The 14316-nt window shown below is 35.7% G+C and overlaps 1 protein-coding gene across 1 annotated transcript in view; it reads left to right on the top strand.

Annotated features, from left to right (window-relative positions):
• The window catches only part of SEMA3A (semaphorin 3A), a 497295-nt gene that overhangs the window by 92084 nt on the left and 390895 nt on the right, over window positions 1–14316 (top strand). Inside the window, exon 2 of the mRNA XM_064375108.1 lies at window positions 9837–9913. The gene's annotated coding sequence lies outside the window, so the exon portion shown is untranslated. The remainder of the gene's footprint in view (window positions 1–9836; window positions 9914–14316) is intronic.

The following is a 14316-nucleotide window of genomic DNA, read 5'->3' as shown; positions in this document are numbered from 1 at the left end:
GAATGGTTACCACCAATAACATGAGGGTCTTCCAGACAAGATTAGCGCATCTATTTAGTCACAGCTGAAGTTCAATTAGTTTTCCACTTTGAACCAATGATGAACACCTCCCTCTGGGACATCTCCATATAAAAAACTCTTTTTCTGATTATAGGTAGCAGAGATCAGTGAATAAAAACCTAAGCTTATTATCTATCAAACTGTAAAGGTTCAAATTCCAGCACTGCTGCTTAATATTGTACAACCTCAGGCAAGTTACTTAGCTTCAAACAGGGTCCCTTTTTCCTTATTTATAAAATAAGAATATCACAAAAGATATTGACATAACCAAAGCAATTCTGAGCAAAAAGAACAAAGCTGGAGGCATCATACTACCTGACATCAACATTTACGACAAAGCTATAGTAACCAAAACAGCTTAGTGCTGGCATGAAAACAGATACATAGACCAATGGAACAGAATAGAGAACCCAGAAATAAAACTGTGTATTTACAGCCAACTGATTATCAACATTAGCAAACTTGTAGGTAACTGATTTCTGTGCTTATTTGAGAAATGATTCTATTCAATGTTATTGAAGATCTATTATCAACAAAGGCACTAAGAGCATTCACTGGGGAAAGGACAGTGTCTTCAATAAATGGTGCTAGGAAAAATAGTTATCCACAAGCAGAAAGATGAAACTGGAACCCGACCTCTGACCATATGCCAAGATCAGCTTTAAATGAATTAAAGACTTAAATCTAAGATCTGAAGCTATGAAACTATTAAAAAAAGCATAGAGGAAATTATCCAGGATGTTTATCTGCACAAAGATTTTATGGAGAAGACCTCAAAAATACAAACAATGGAAGCAGAAATAGACAAATAAGATTATCTCAAACTAAAAAGCTTCTGCACAGCAAAAGAAACAATAAAGTTAAGCAACAACCTAAAGAATAAAAGAAAATATTTGCAAACTATTTATCCAATAAGGGATTAGCACCCAGAATATACAAAACACTCAAACAACTCAAGAGGAAACAAACAAACAAAATCTTATGCAAATAATATGAATTGATGTTTCTCAAAAGAAGACACACAAACATCATACAAGTATATGAAATATATATCACCAGGGAAATACATATCACCAGGGAAATGCAAATCAAAACCAGAATGAGAAGTCATCTTACACTTGTTAAAATGTCAGTCATCAAAAAGAGAGACCAAGTGTGGTGGCTCACGCCTGTAATTCCAGCACTTTGGGAGGCTGAGGCGGGTGAATCACAAGGTCAAGAGATTGAGACCATCCTGGCCAACACATGGAAACCTCACCTCTAATGAAAATACAAAAAAAATTAGCCAGGCATGTCAGCATGTGCCTGTAGTCTCAGCTACTTGAGAGACTGAGGCAGGAGAATCACTTGAGCCCCAGAGACAGAGGTTGCAGTCAGCCGAGATTGCACCACTGCACTCCAGCCTGGGTGATAGAGAGAAACTTCATCTCCAAAAAAAAAAGAAAGGATAACAAATCCTGTTGAGGATATGGACACTTCTCATACACTGTTGATGGAATGTAAATTAGCACAATTATGAAAAACAGTATGGAAGTTACTCAACAAAACTAAAAATAGAATTACCATATGATCCAGCAATCCCACTACTGGGTGTATATCCAAAGGAAAAGAAATCAATATGTCAAAAAGATAACTGTATCCCTGTTTATTGTGGCATTATTCACAATAGCCTAGATATAGAATCAGCGTTAAGTGTCCTTCAGTAGATGAATGGATAAAAAGCTGTGGTCTATTTATTATATACCCAATGGAATATCATTCAGCCATAAAAAGAATGAAATACTATCACTCACCTAAGGACGTAGATGGAACTGGAAGTCATTATGTTAAGTGAAATAACTCAAGCACAGAAAGATAAATATTAAATGTTTTCTCTCACCTGTGGGAGCTAAAAAGTTGATCTCATAAAAGTAGAGGGTAGAATACTGGTTCTAGGAGGCTGGGGAGTGTAGAGCAGATTGGGAATAGGAAGAGATAGGTTAACAGGTACAAAACTGGAACTAGATATGAGGAATACTTTCTAGTGTTCAATAGTTAACAATACTATAGTGACTACAGTTAACAACATTTTTGTCTATTTTCAAATAGCTAGAAGATAGGATTTTCAATATTCCCAACACTAAGAAATGAAAATGAGATGATGAATATACTAATTAACCGATTTTATTATTAGACATGGTATCCTTGCATTAAAATATCATACTATACCCCATAAATATAATTATTATGTGTCAAATAAAAATAAGAGTAAATTTTAACAAAAGGAAGAATACTTACCACATTGGATTTGGGTATGGATCAAATGAAATAATTCCCCAAAGCACTCTGTTAAACCCTGCTACTGAAGATTTTAGTGAATGGCAGCCGTCATTACATTGGGTTATTAGAAGGACAAATAAGGTGGCATACATAAACAATGACTGGAGCTTGGTACTTTGCACACTCAGTGCCTTCAATGATGTTACTTTTTATGGCCAGGCATGGTGGCTAATGCTTGTAATCCCAGCACTTTGGGAAGCTGAAGTGGGTGGATCACCTGAGGACAGGAGTTCGAGACCAGCCTTGCCAACATGGTAAAATCTTGTCTCTACTAAAAATACAAAAATCAGCTGGGTGTGTTGGCAGGTGCCTGTAATCCCAGCAACTCAGGAGGTTGAGGCAGGAGAACTTGAACCTAAGTGGTGGAGGTTGCAGTGAGCCAAGATGGCGCCACTGGACTCTAACCTGGGTGACAGACCGAGACTCCATCTCAAAAAAAAAAAAAAAAAAAAAATATATATATATATATATATATATATATATATATATAAAACTTTTTCCCTGAAATGGTCTCTTTAAAGTACCAGTTTATGCTTCAAACATACACATCTCCTCCCTGGGATTGCAGAAATGAGTCATAGTGCACACGGATCTGTCACATGCAGAGGCTATGGCAGAGTGGCTCATCCAGTTACATATATCTCACAAGCACAGTTAAACCGTGATTCCCTATATACTGGCAATCATATAATTTAAAAACAGTTACTTCCACCAAATATACCTAGTATCACCCATACAAAGTTAACAATACATTAAGCCAATTATATTAATTGAGGCTTTCTTTTTCATTTTTACATCTAAGTCTAACTCTTTTCTCTTAACAGGATACTTTTAGAAATACTTTAAACGGTTAATTGTTGTATTTTTCTGATCAGAAAAATTATAGAATATTTTCGCTTAATTATGAATTCAGATAAATATAAAGATGAAAATATAAGCACAACAGCTGTAAATTAGAGACAATTTTAAACTAGATGGTCATCGTCTTTTTAAACATTTTTTTTTTGTAATTGCATTTTAGGTTTTGGTGTACATGTGAAAAACATGCAAGGTTGTTGCATAGGTGCATACGTGGCAGTGTGATTTGCTGCCTTCCTCCCCTTCACCTATATGTGGCATTTCTCCCATGCTATCCCTCCCCAACTCCCCACCCCCCCTCTGTCCCCCCCACTCCCCCCCAACAGACCCCAGTGTATAGTGCTCCCCTCCCTACCATGTGTTCTCATTGTTCAACACCCACCTATGAGTGAGAACATGTGGTGTTCGATTTTGTGTTCTTGTGTCAGTTTGCTGAGAATGATGGTTTCCAGGTTCATCCATGTCCCTACAAAGGACGCGAACTCATCGTTTTTGATGGCTGCATAATATTCCATGGTGTATATGTGCCACATTTTTCCTGTCCAGTCTATCATCGATGGGCATTTGGGTTGGTTCCAGGTCTTTGCTATTGTAAAGTGTGCTGCAATGAACATTCGTGTGCATGTGTCCTTATAGTAGAACGATTTATAATCCTTTGGATATATACCCAGTAATGGGATTGCTGGGTCAAATGGAATTTCTATTTCTAGGTCCTTGAGGAATCACCACACTGTTTTCCACAATGGTCGAACTAATTTACACTCCCACCAACAGTATAAAAGTGTTCGTATTTCTCCACATCCTCTCCAGCATCTGTTGTCTCCAGATTTTTTAATGATCGCCATTTTAACTGGCATGAGATGGTATCTCAATGTAATTTTGATTTGCATTTCCCTAATGACCAGTGATGATGAGCATTTTTTCATATGCTTGTTGGCCTCATGTATGTCTTTTGTAAAGTACCTGTTCATATCCTTCGCCCATTTTTGAATGGGCTTGTTTGTTTTTTTCTTGTAAATCTGTTTTAGCTCGTTGTAAATTCTGGATATCAGCCCTTTGTCAGACGGGTAGGCTGCAAAAATTTTTTCCCATTCTGTTGGTTGCCTATTCACTCTATTGACTGTTTCTTTTGCCGTGCAGAAGCTGTGGAGTTTGATCAGGTCCCATTTGTCTATTTTGGCTTTTGTTGCCAATGCTTTTGGTGTTTTGGTCATAAAGTCCTTGCCTACGCCTATGTCCTGAATGGTTTTGCCTAGGTTTTCTTCTAGGGTTTTTATGGTGTTAGGTCTTATGTTTAAGTCTTTAATCCATCTGGAGTCAATTTTAGTGTAAGGTGTCAGGAAGGGGTTGAGTTTCTGCTTTCTGCATATGGCTAGCCAGTTTTCCCAACACCACTTATTGAACAGGGATTCCTTTCCCCATTGCTTGTTTTTGTCGGGTTTGTCAAAGATCGGGTGGTTGTAGATATGTTGTGTCGCCTCCGACGCCTCTGTTCTCCATTGGTCTATATCTCTGTTTTGGTACCAGTACCATGCTGTTGTGATTACTGTAGCCTTGTAGTATAGTTTGATGTCCGGTAGTGTGATGCCTCCCGCTTTGTTCTTTTTGCTTAGAATTGACTTGGCTATGTGGGCTCTCTTTTGGTTCCATATGAAGTTTAGAGTGGTTTTTTCCAGTTCTGTGAAGAAGGTCATTGGTAGCTTGATGGGGATAGCGTTGAATCTGTAAATTACTTTGGGCAGTATGGCCATTTTCACGATATTGATTCTTCCTAACCATGAACATGGAATGTTTCTCCATCTGTTTGTGTCCTCTTTTATTTCGTTGAGCAGTGGTTTGTAGTTCTCCTTGAAGAGGTCCTTTACGTTCCTTGTTAGTTGTTTTCCTAGATATTTTATTCTCTTTGTAGCAATTGTGAATGGCAGTTCGTTCTTGATTTGTCTCTCTTTAAGTCTGTTATTGGTGTATAGCAATGCTTGTGATTTTTGCACATTGATTTTGTATCCTGAGACTTTGCTGAAGTTGCTTATCAGTTTCAGTAGATTTTGGGCTGAGATGATGGGGTCTTCTAGATATACAATCATGTCTTCTGCAAATGGAGACAATTTGACTTCCTCCTTTCCTAATTGAATACCCTTTATGTCCTTTTCTTGCCTGATTGCTCTCACTAGAACTTCCAGTACTATATTGAATAGGAGTGGTGAGAGAGGGCATCCTTGTCTAGTGCCAGATTTCAAAGGGAATGCTTCCAGTTTTTGCCCATTCAGTATGATATTGGCTGTTGGTTTGTCATAAACATTTCATTTTACTTGTGTATACAAATACACACACACATATATACACACACATGATTCATAAAATATAAGTGTATTAAATATCTGTGTTTAATATATGTATCTTTTTTTTTTTTTTTTGAGACGGAGTTTCACTCTTGTTACCCAGACTGGAGTGCAATGGCACGATCTTGGCTCACCGCAACCTCCGCCTCCTGGGTTCAGGCAATTCTCCTGCCTCAGCCTCCTGAGTAGCTGGGATTACAGGCACGCACCACCGTGCCCAGCTAATTTTTTGTAATTTTAGTAGAGATGGGGTTTCACCATGTTGACGGGGATGGTCTCGATCTCTTGACCTCGTAATCCACCTGCCTCGGCCTCCCAAAGTGCTGGGATTACAGGCATGAGCCACCGTGCCCAGCTAATATATGTATCTTAATGGGTGCAATGTTCATATCTTATAATTAAATATGTTTTTTGATGAACATGCAGGTTTTCCACTTTCACTATTATTAGCAGTGCTTCAGTGCATATCTTTGTGTAAATATCTGTGCACACATATTTATTGCTATTATTTTAATGAATTCTTTGAATGGAATTGTTGGGTAAAGTATATATACATTCACGTTTTTGATACATATTGGCTTTCACAAATTAATTACCAACTTTTGTTCGCACTGACATGTAGTGTCTTAAAGTTTGCCTGAGTTTCTTTCTCTGTTCACATTGTTTTCTCCTCTGGGCTTCTGCCCATGAGATGATGCCTGAGATCCATTCTTCTCCCATGATCTCATGACCAGGCCTTCTTGATCAAACTTTTTCAATGACTCTTTTAGCTGGGCCCTTTCTTCAAACTTGAGGACTTCGTGATAATCCTCTTGTCACCTAAAGCCAAACTCATCTCATGCTATATTTTCAACAACCACTTGTCAAAAGATGTAATACAAAATAAAATTAAATACTGCACATTAATGAATGTAACTTAAACTTTCTTTGAAAATATTAATACTCACTTTTATTTTCCAGACACTAGACAAAGTACTATATGAAAATTGAGTAGTAGTATTAACTTCCTTTGCAATAAAAATCTGAAGCACAGAAATTCTTACTTATTCTCCAACACAAATATGAATAGCACATTTGGGCTTATATCCATGGTTGTATTATTGTAATTCTGTTCTTTTTTTTTTTAAATATATACTTTATTGCCTTTTAGGTTTTGGGGTACATGTGAAGAACATGCAGGATTGTTGCATAGGTACACACATGGCAATGTGGTTTGCTGCCTTCCTCCCCATCACCTATATCTGGCATTTCTCCCCATGTTATCCCTCCCTAACTCCCCACTCCCCTCTGACCCTCCCCTAGTTCCACCCCCCGACAGACCTCAGTGTATGATGCTCCCCTCCCTGTGTCCTTGTGTTCTCATTGTTCAACACCCGCCTTTGAGTGAGAGCATGCAGTGTTTGATTTTCTATTCTTGTGTCAGTTTGCTGAGAATGATGGTTTCCAGGTTCATCCATGTCCCTACAAAGGACACAAACTCACAAACTCATCGCTTTTTATGGCTGCATAGTATTCCATGGTGTATACGTGCCACATTTTCCCTGTCCAGTCTATTATCGATGGGCATTTGGGTTGGTTCCAAGTCTTTGCTATTGTAAACTGTGCTGCAATGAGCATTCGTGTGCATGTGTCCTTATAATAGATCGATTTATAATCCTTTGAATATATACCTAGTAATGGGATTGCTGGGTCAAATGGAATTTCTATTTCTAGGTCCTTGAGGAATCACCACACTGTCTTCCACAATGGTTGAACTAATTTACACTCCCACCAACAGTGTAAAAGTGTTTCTATTTCTCCACATCCTCTCCAGCATCTGTTGTCTCTGGATTTTTTAATGATCGCCATTCTAACTGGCGTGAGATGGTATCTCAATGTAGTTTTGATTTGCATTTCTCTAATGACCAGTGATGATGAACATTTTTTCATATGTTTGTCAGCCTCATGTATGTCTTCTTTTGAAAACTGTTCATATCCTTCACCCACTTTTGAATGGGCTTGTTTTTTTTTGTAAATCTGTTTTAGTTTTTTGTGGATTCTGGATATTAGCCCTTTGTGAGATGGGTAGATTGCAAAATTTTTTTCCCATTCTGTTGGTTGCCAGTTCACTCTAATGATTGTTTCTTTTGCTGTGCAGAGGCTCTGGAGTTTAATTAGGTCCCATTTGTCTATTTTGGCTTTTGTTGCCAATGCTTTTGGTGTTTTGGTCCTGAAGTCCTTGCCTATGCCTATGTCCTGAATGGTTTTGCCTAGGTTTTCTTCTAGGGTTTTTATGGTGTTAGGTCTTATGTTTAAGTCTTTAATCCATCTGGAGTTAATTTTAGTGTAAGGTGTCAGGAAGGGGTCCAGTTTCTGCTTTCTGCACATGGCTAGCCAACACCATTTATTAAACGGAATCCTTTCCCCATTGCTTGTTTTTGTCAGGTTTGTCAAAGATCAGATGGTTGTAGATGTGTGGTGTTGCCTCCAAGGCCTCTTTTCTGTTCCATTGGTCTATATCTCTGCAATTCTGTTAACTACCACGATGTACTGTCTGAATCTGGAAATTCAGGAACAAATTTATAGCTTTGCCAATGTTTCAAAGGCATGATTCTGTAAATTAATTTTACTATTAAATTACTGTGTGATAAAAAATACATAAATTCACTTTGGGTTAAGTCAGGTTGATTTCATATTATTTCCGAAAATACCTGTTATTTTATTCCATAATAGAAGATTACTGACCCTATTTGCTTTTTGTTTATGATGATTACGGACATTTTCTAAGAGATGGCTATTTGAAAATATGTTCATATAACTATGATGAAGTACGAATTTGGGCAATGTTGTAGGTAACTGATTTCTGTCCTTATTGAGAAATGATTATATTCGACATTTATTGAAGAGCTATTATGGAGTAACAAATCACAGGAAGTTTGGTGACCTTAAAGAAACCATCAGCTTGGTCCACAGGGAATATCTGATGTGAGCCCACTCTAGTTTCTACAGGTTGACTGGGGACACTTACTTAGTCTGGGCTTGATAGGGGAAACTTAGCAAGGGCTTCTCCATTCCATATATTTTTCATTATTCTTCAGAAACCAATGGGTTAGCCCAAGTATGTACATTTTATGGTGATGGCAAAAGGACAAGAGAGCAAATGGAAATATACAACATACCTTGAGGCCTCAGCTTTTGGAACTGGCATATTGTCACTTTTGTATCATTCTATTTTCAAAAGCAAGTCTCATGATGAAACTCATAGCCAAAGAGTGGGGAAATAGACTGTCCCCCTTTGTGAGAAGAAGGCAAGTCATGCAGCAAAAATCATGGAGATAAGAAGGGAGGGAGAAGTGGTGCCAGTAGTGCAATCTAGCACCAAAGCAACTGAGTTTTTATTTGAAAAGATATTCTGGTTCTAAACTTAACAATTAACCTATATTTTTAATGATTTAGTCATGGGATACTATGACGTTTTCTGATTTCCTGAGACACAGAAGGCATGCCGCAGATGTTTTACTTTCTGGTCAGGTGATTTCTATCTATGAAATGATTTTGCCTATGTCCTTTAATAACTACCTGTGTGTTTCTCTGAATGCAGTTTTCAGCACTAAAACTCTTAAGTGAGTGACTCATTAAACTAGTCACCACTGTATCCACCCAGTCAACCTCTTGCCATGGCCTCTAAATCTGTGGCTGCTGTGTCACATAAGCATGAAAACTGTAGAATCCAGAATTCTTACTCAACTTGTGCCAAAACACCAAGCCTTTAAGTTTAACAGCATTTGAGAATAATTGTATGAAAAATAGCTTGGTTGCTGTGGAGCCAGATGCTAAGTTGACTATTACTCACTCACAGTGAGTTAACCGGAAATTAAAGGAGGGAATCATAGCTCCGGAGTGTGAAAGAAGATAGCCGGAAATGTCTAAAGCAGTTAAGAGGGTGAACAGATTTTGTCTGAAAAGATAAGGCAGCTAAACAAAGGGTGAGAAGACATGAGCCAGATTTATACACACAAATAGTGGAAATAATCTCTGAGAATCCAATTTGGGAAGAAGTGAGGGAGATAATAGTGCTCTGAGTGGCTAGTGATGAGAGAACAAAGAGGGTAACAATGCCTGAGACACGAGATCAGTAACGTTTCTAAGGTGTCACGGAAGAGTCTGCTGGCAATAGGATAGAAGTGTACTTTTTTTGTTTTTTAAACCAGTTTACCAAGAAGGTTCAAGTTTTCGTAAAAGTTCAAAGTTTGCAAATTACTTGTTTGCTTTGCTTTCCAGAATATTTAAAAAAAGAATCCATGGGACAGTGTAACAAAACAAAGGGAATGATTCATCAAGAAGAGGCCTTTTAGCAGGTAAGTAGAAGCAAACCCTTCATCTTTAAAAGGCATATGACCCTTTGCTTGGTGTTTGACTTTAAGTGGAACCAAAATAGTTCTACGGAGATTAACATCTTTGTATTCTTAAAGCCAAAGTCTTAAAATAACAACCTAAATGCAAAATTAAATATCCAATCAGATTTCTATTCATTTTTTCAAATTCAAATATATAGAATATTGTTTCTCAGCCTCTATGAGATATAGAACTTGTCTTAATATAAGTAATGAGATGGCTGTAATTATGTTTCATGATTTAATATTTTATCTTCTTATATATTAATTATGAGTTGACACTATAGTTTGGACAATTAAAACCTAAATGCTCTTCCAAATTTACATAAAAATTCAAAATTTTGTGTTAGGAAATTACTTTTTAAAAAACTCAAGTATTCTGCATCAAGGTAGAAACTAAAGATAATGGCCAATTCTAGATGTTATTATCATTACTGTTCCCATTTTACTTGTTTTAAATGCGTCAACTGTCTACGTCCCTCATATTATATGGCATAGATAAAAGTCTCTGAGCCATCTTATATGTTGTTCAGTGGTAAACATCAACATGCTGGTACAGAAAGGCATATCTGATTCTGTAACAAGTTTCTGAAGGAACAGATAATAAAGAAATACTACAAACTGCTATTGCTTTGCACCAACCTAATATTACTGGAAGGAGGTTCTATCAGTAACTACTTATGTGACCCTGTGCTTTTAACCTATATGTATGTACATCAATGTATATATGTTAGATAGGGTAGGTATACATATTATTTATCCATATACCTACCTATCTACCTCCTTCCTCTCCCTCTCTCTATCATCTATTCTCATGTTTTACATGGTTAGGTAGTTTCATCCACGGGTGTTGTTAACATGGAAAAACTTAGGGGAACTGAGAATCTTTTCTTCTGCCTGAGAGCATGCTATATTAACTTGTGGTTTACCTAATTGCCATTCTATGTCTCCTTATTTTTGTCCCTAAAGAAACTTTATATCTTATAACTTCATTCCTATGAATTTATCTTCTTCCCCATAAAATGAGAATAAAAATATACATTATAAAGGTATATTTGAGGTCTAAACAAAATAATGTATATTAAATGTAATGACAAAGTAAATGTTTATAAATTGACATGGTTTTGAGACAATAAAACTAGAATTGGCACATGGTTAAAGCAGGAATTCAACAGAGCAACGAAGATGTTTCTAACTTTTCCTTTTTAATTGCGTTTGAGGCCTATCACATCTAACTTTTACAGGAAATTATAATTTATTCATGATTCCCATAGATTTTTTGTATTTTATCTTAAGAGATATCTGCTGAGCTATATAACTTTGAAAGGAAACTTATGCTAAAATATAAGGTATTGGCCTATGTGTGCACACATTGCTCATTCTCTAATGAAGCTCTGGAGCTATGGAACATGCATGATGCTGTGTGGAGACAAAGTTTATGGATTGTGATCACATATATTATCACATTAAATCTCTATGCATTCTTAAACACACTGTGTTTTATCAGTTTCTGCATATACTCAAAACCAGCAATTCCTTCTTTTGCCTGCAGAATAAGTTACTAGCTCCTAAGATTGCTATTCCAAGTTCTCAAGAATCTGGTCCCATTCTACCTCTTTAAGTTTTTGTTCTTCTTATACTCATTAAAATTTTGTGCTTCAGTCAGACTAACCTATTTATGCTACCCACAATTCCAAAAGCAGTCCACATCTGTACCTTTGTTTTTGCAGCTTCCTTTCCTATTTGGGATGACTTTCCATCTTGACAAAAGCTTATACGTCCTTCAAATAACAGGTCCAGCCTCTACCTAGCTGCATTTTTGGATCATCTCAGTTGATAATTATCTCACCATGATCTGATAAAATTAGAAATATTTATTTTACTAATTTTAATTCATAGAAAATTATTAATTTACTAATTACTAATAAAATTTGATGCTATTTTTTATTACTGAAGATATAATTAATTAACTAAAAATAATGAGTGTTATAAAAAAAGCCATTAAGTTAGTCAATTGCAGATTGCTTTAAAGTATTCTGAGTTATCTTATAGTATGATTCTTTATCCATATATATGTATATGTATATGTATATATATGTGTATATATATGTGTGTGTGTGTATACATATATATATCCAACTTATGATAATGAAAAACAACATAACAAATAATAAAGTACTGTATTATTACTTGAGAGAAGGAAGTATTATAATTTCATCGAACCACAGGTGCCACATTATTTATACTCTCTAAATAGTAGGAAGCCAAGAAAAAGCTCTTTGCTTTTGAAATGCTAACAGTTGTTGCATATAACTGTATAGTTTTTCTCTACAAATCTAAAGTACCATTTTTCAGTGTTTTTGCTTCTCATTCTTCTGTCAAGCAGCCATAATCTCTTACCTGGAATCAATTTTCTACTTTCACCTTTGCCTCTACACTTCAGTCTTCTTACAGCATCCAGAATGATCATTTTAAAATGTCAATAGGATAATTCCCTTGTCCAGACACCCTTTAATGGCACCCTTTCACAGTTTAAGATAATATCCAAACTCCTTCCTGTAACCTCAATGTTTTGATCTCGACTACTGCTAAGTACCTACCATGGTTCACTTCACCTGAGAAACACCCACCTCCTTGCTGTTCCTTGAACATAGCAAGGACGGTTCCATTAGAGATTTCAGCATTGCTCATGCTTCACCTCTCAGCATACATCACTACATTTTTCTGTATGGAAAATGTAAGCAGCCTTCCCTGGCCAGCCTAAAGTAAATAGGCACCTGCCCCCATTCAATATCTACTCACTCTGCTTTATTTGTCATCATGATGCTTATTACTACTTAATATTATATGTTCTACTTATTTGGTCATTTGTTTAATATCTGTCACCTCTTTTTAAAATGGCATGTCTGTAAGTCTTTGTTTTGTTCACCATTTTATCCACAGTATCTAGATTACCACCTGAAATATACTAGGTGGTCATCTAATCTTTTTCAAATAAATGAATTGACATTTTCAAATAACTAGATTAGGAATATGTTGTCTTTTCTAGTCTGCAGAATTTGGGTGTTGAATATATTTCTTCAAAAGACTGCTCAATATAAACATGTGAAGACTAGATTCTTCTTTTGTACCAATTCAATCACTTCATGGCAAGTCTCATAAATGAACTAAATTTTAGTTTCTAATTATGAAAGGGTGATAAATATTATTGCCTTTGTTCTTGTCACTTGGAGTTATGAAACGGATGAAAAAAAGTATTTTGAATTCCAAAAGTCACTTTCAACAGCATATTATTGACTTCTGGAATGACTAAAAATGATTCTTCTGCTTGGTTCCGAAGAAAAATGATAATGTACTTTTGGCATATTAGGGATAAGTCCATACAGAACACAGGATATTAAAATACATATTTTTAAAAAAGTTTCCAGACATCCCAAATTTGTAAACTGTCTGATTCTAACTTTGTTTGAAGTTTAGCCTGGACTCCAAATATAAGTTTGTGTGCTTTATCTGTCCATCTCTGTATTGTTGATTTTCACTAGGATTCAGTTTTGGCAACGTGAGTTTATTGTTTCCAGTGAAAACATCAGTATACTAATTCCCATTGAGATGAATTCACATTATGCTCTAGTGATATCTGCAATCTCATTGCTGGTTATATACTTGATGGTAAATCTATACTGAAGATGCATAATTGATATAAATTGGGTATATACAAATGTATGCAAGTTATATATAACTTTATCTTACATTTGTTATTATATAGCTGATATATGTGTTTGTGTATATATTTATGCTAGATGTATAGTGAATATATATCTAAATGTTGTATATGTGCATGTGTTGTGTATATATATCTGTACACATACACACTTGCTATATAATAACCAAGGTAAGATAAATTGTATATAATATTTATATAGAATTAACATGTATTTTATATGTTAATTATAATAATTGTTGGAAACTATTAGTCATTCAGGTAAGATGCTTATTTTTGTTCATCTTTTGCTTTAAATGTTTTTTACTTTGGTCATTATATGGCCAGTATGTTTATATGTATATACTATATTTATACTGTATAAATACATTATGCAGTACACAAAAACACCATAAAACTATAAAGCCATACCAAAATTTTGACCTACTGATGTAATATTTAAGTGATGCATAAAATAATTGCCTTGCTTTTAAAATGATCTTTATCCTTGTAACCCTCATTACAAAGACAAATAACATGCTTTTAATTACAACTCATCTAAAGATGACAATGATTTATATCCATAAATGCTTGTGACATGCAGGTCACTTTCTACTGGGTTGCATACAAAATAAAGGATTAAATTTCACAAAAAATTGCTGAGTTC

The sequence above is a fragment of the Aotus nancymaae genome, unplaced genomic scaffold (genome assembly GCF_030222135.1).
Source record: "Aotus nancymaae isolate 86718 unplaced genomic scaffold, 86718_ANA_hifiasm-v0.15.2.pri h1tg000002l, whole genome shotgun sequence".
NCBI lineage: Eukaryota > Metazoa > Chordata > Mammalia > Primates > Aotidae > Aotus > Aotus nancymaae.
This window is presented reverse-complemented; position numbering and strand designations above follow the sequence as displayed.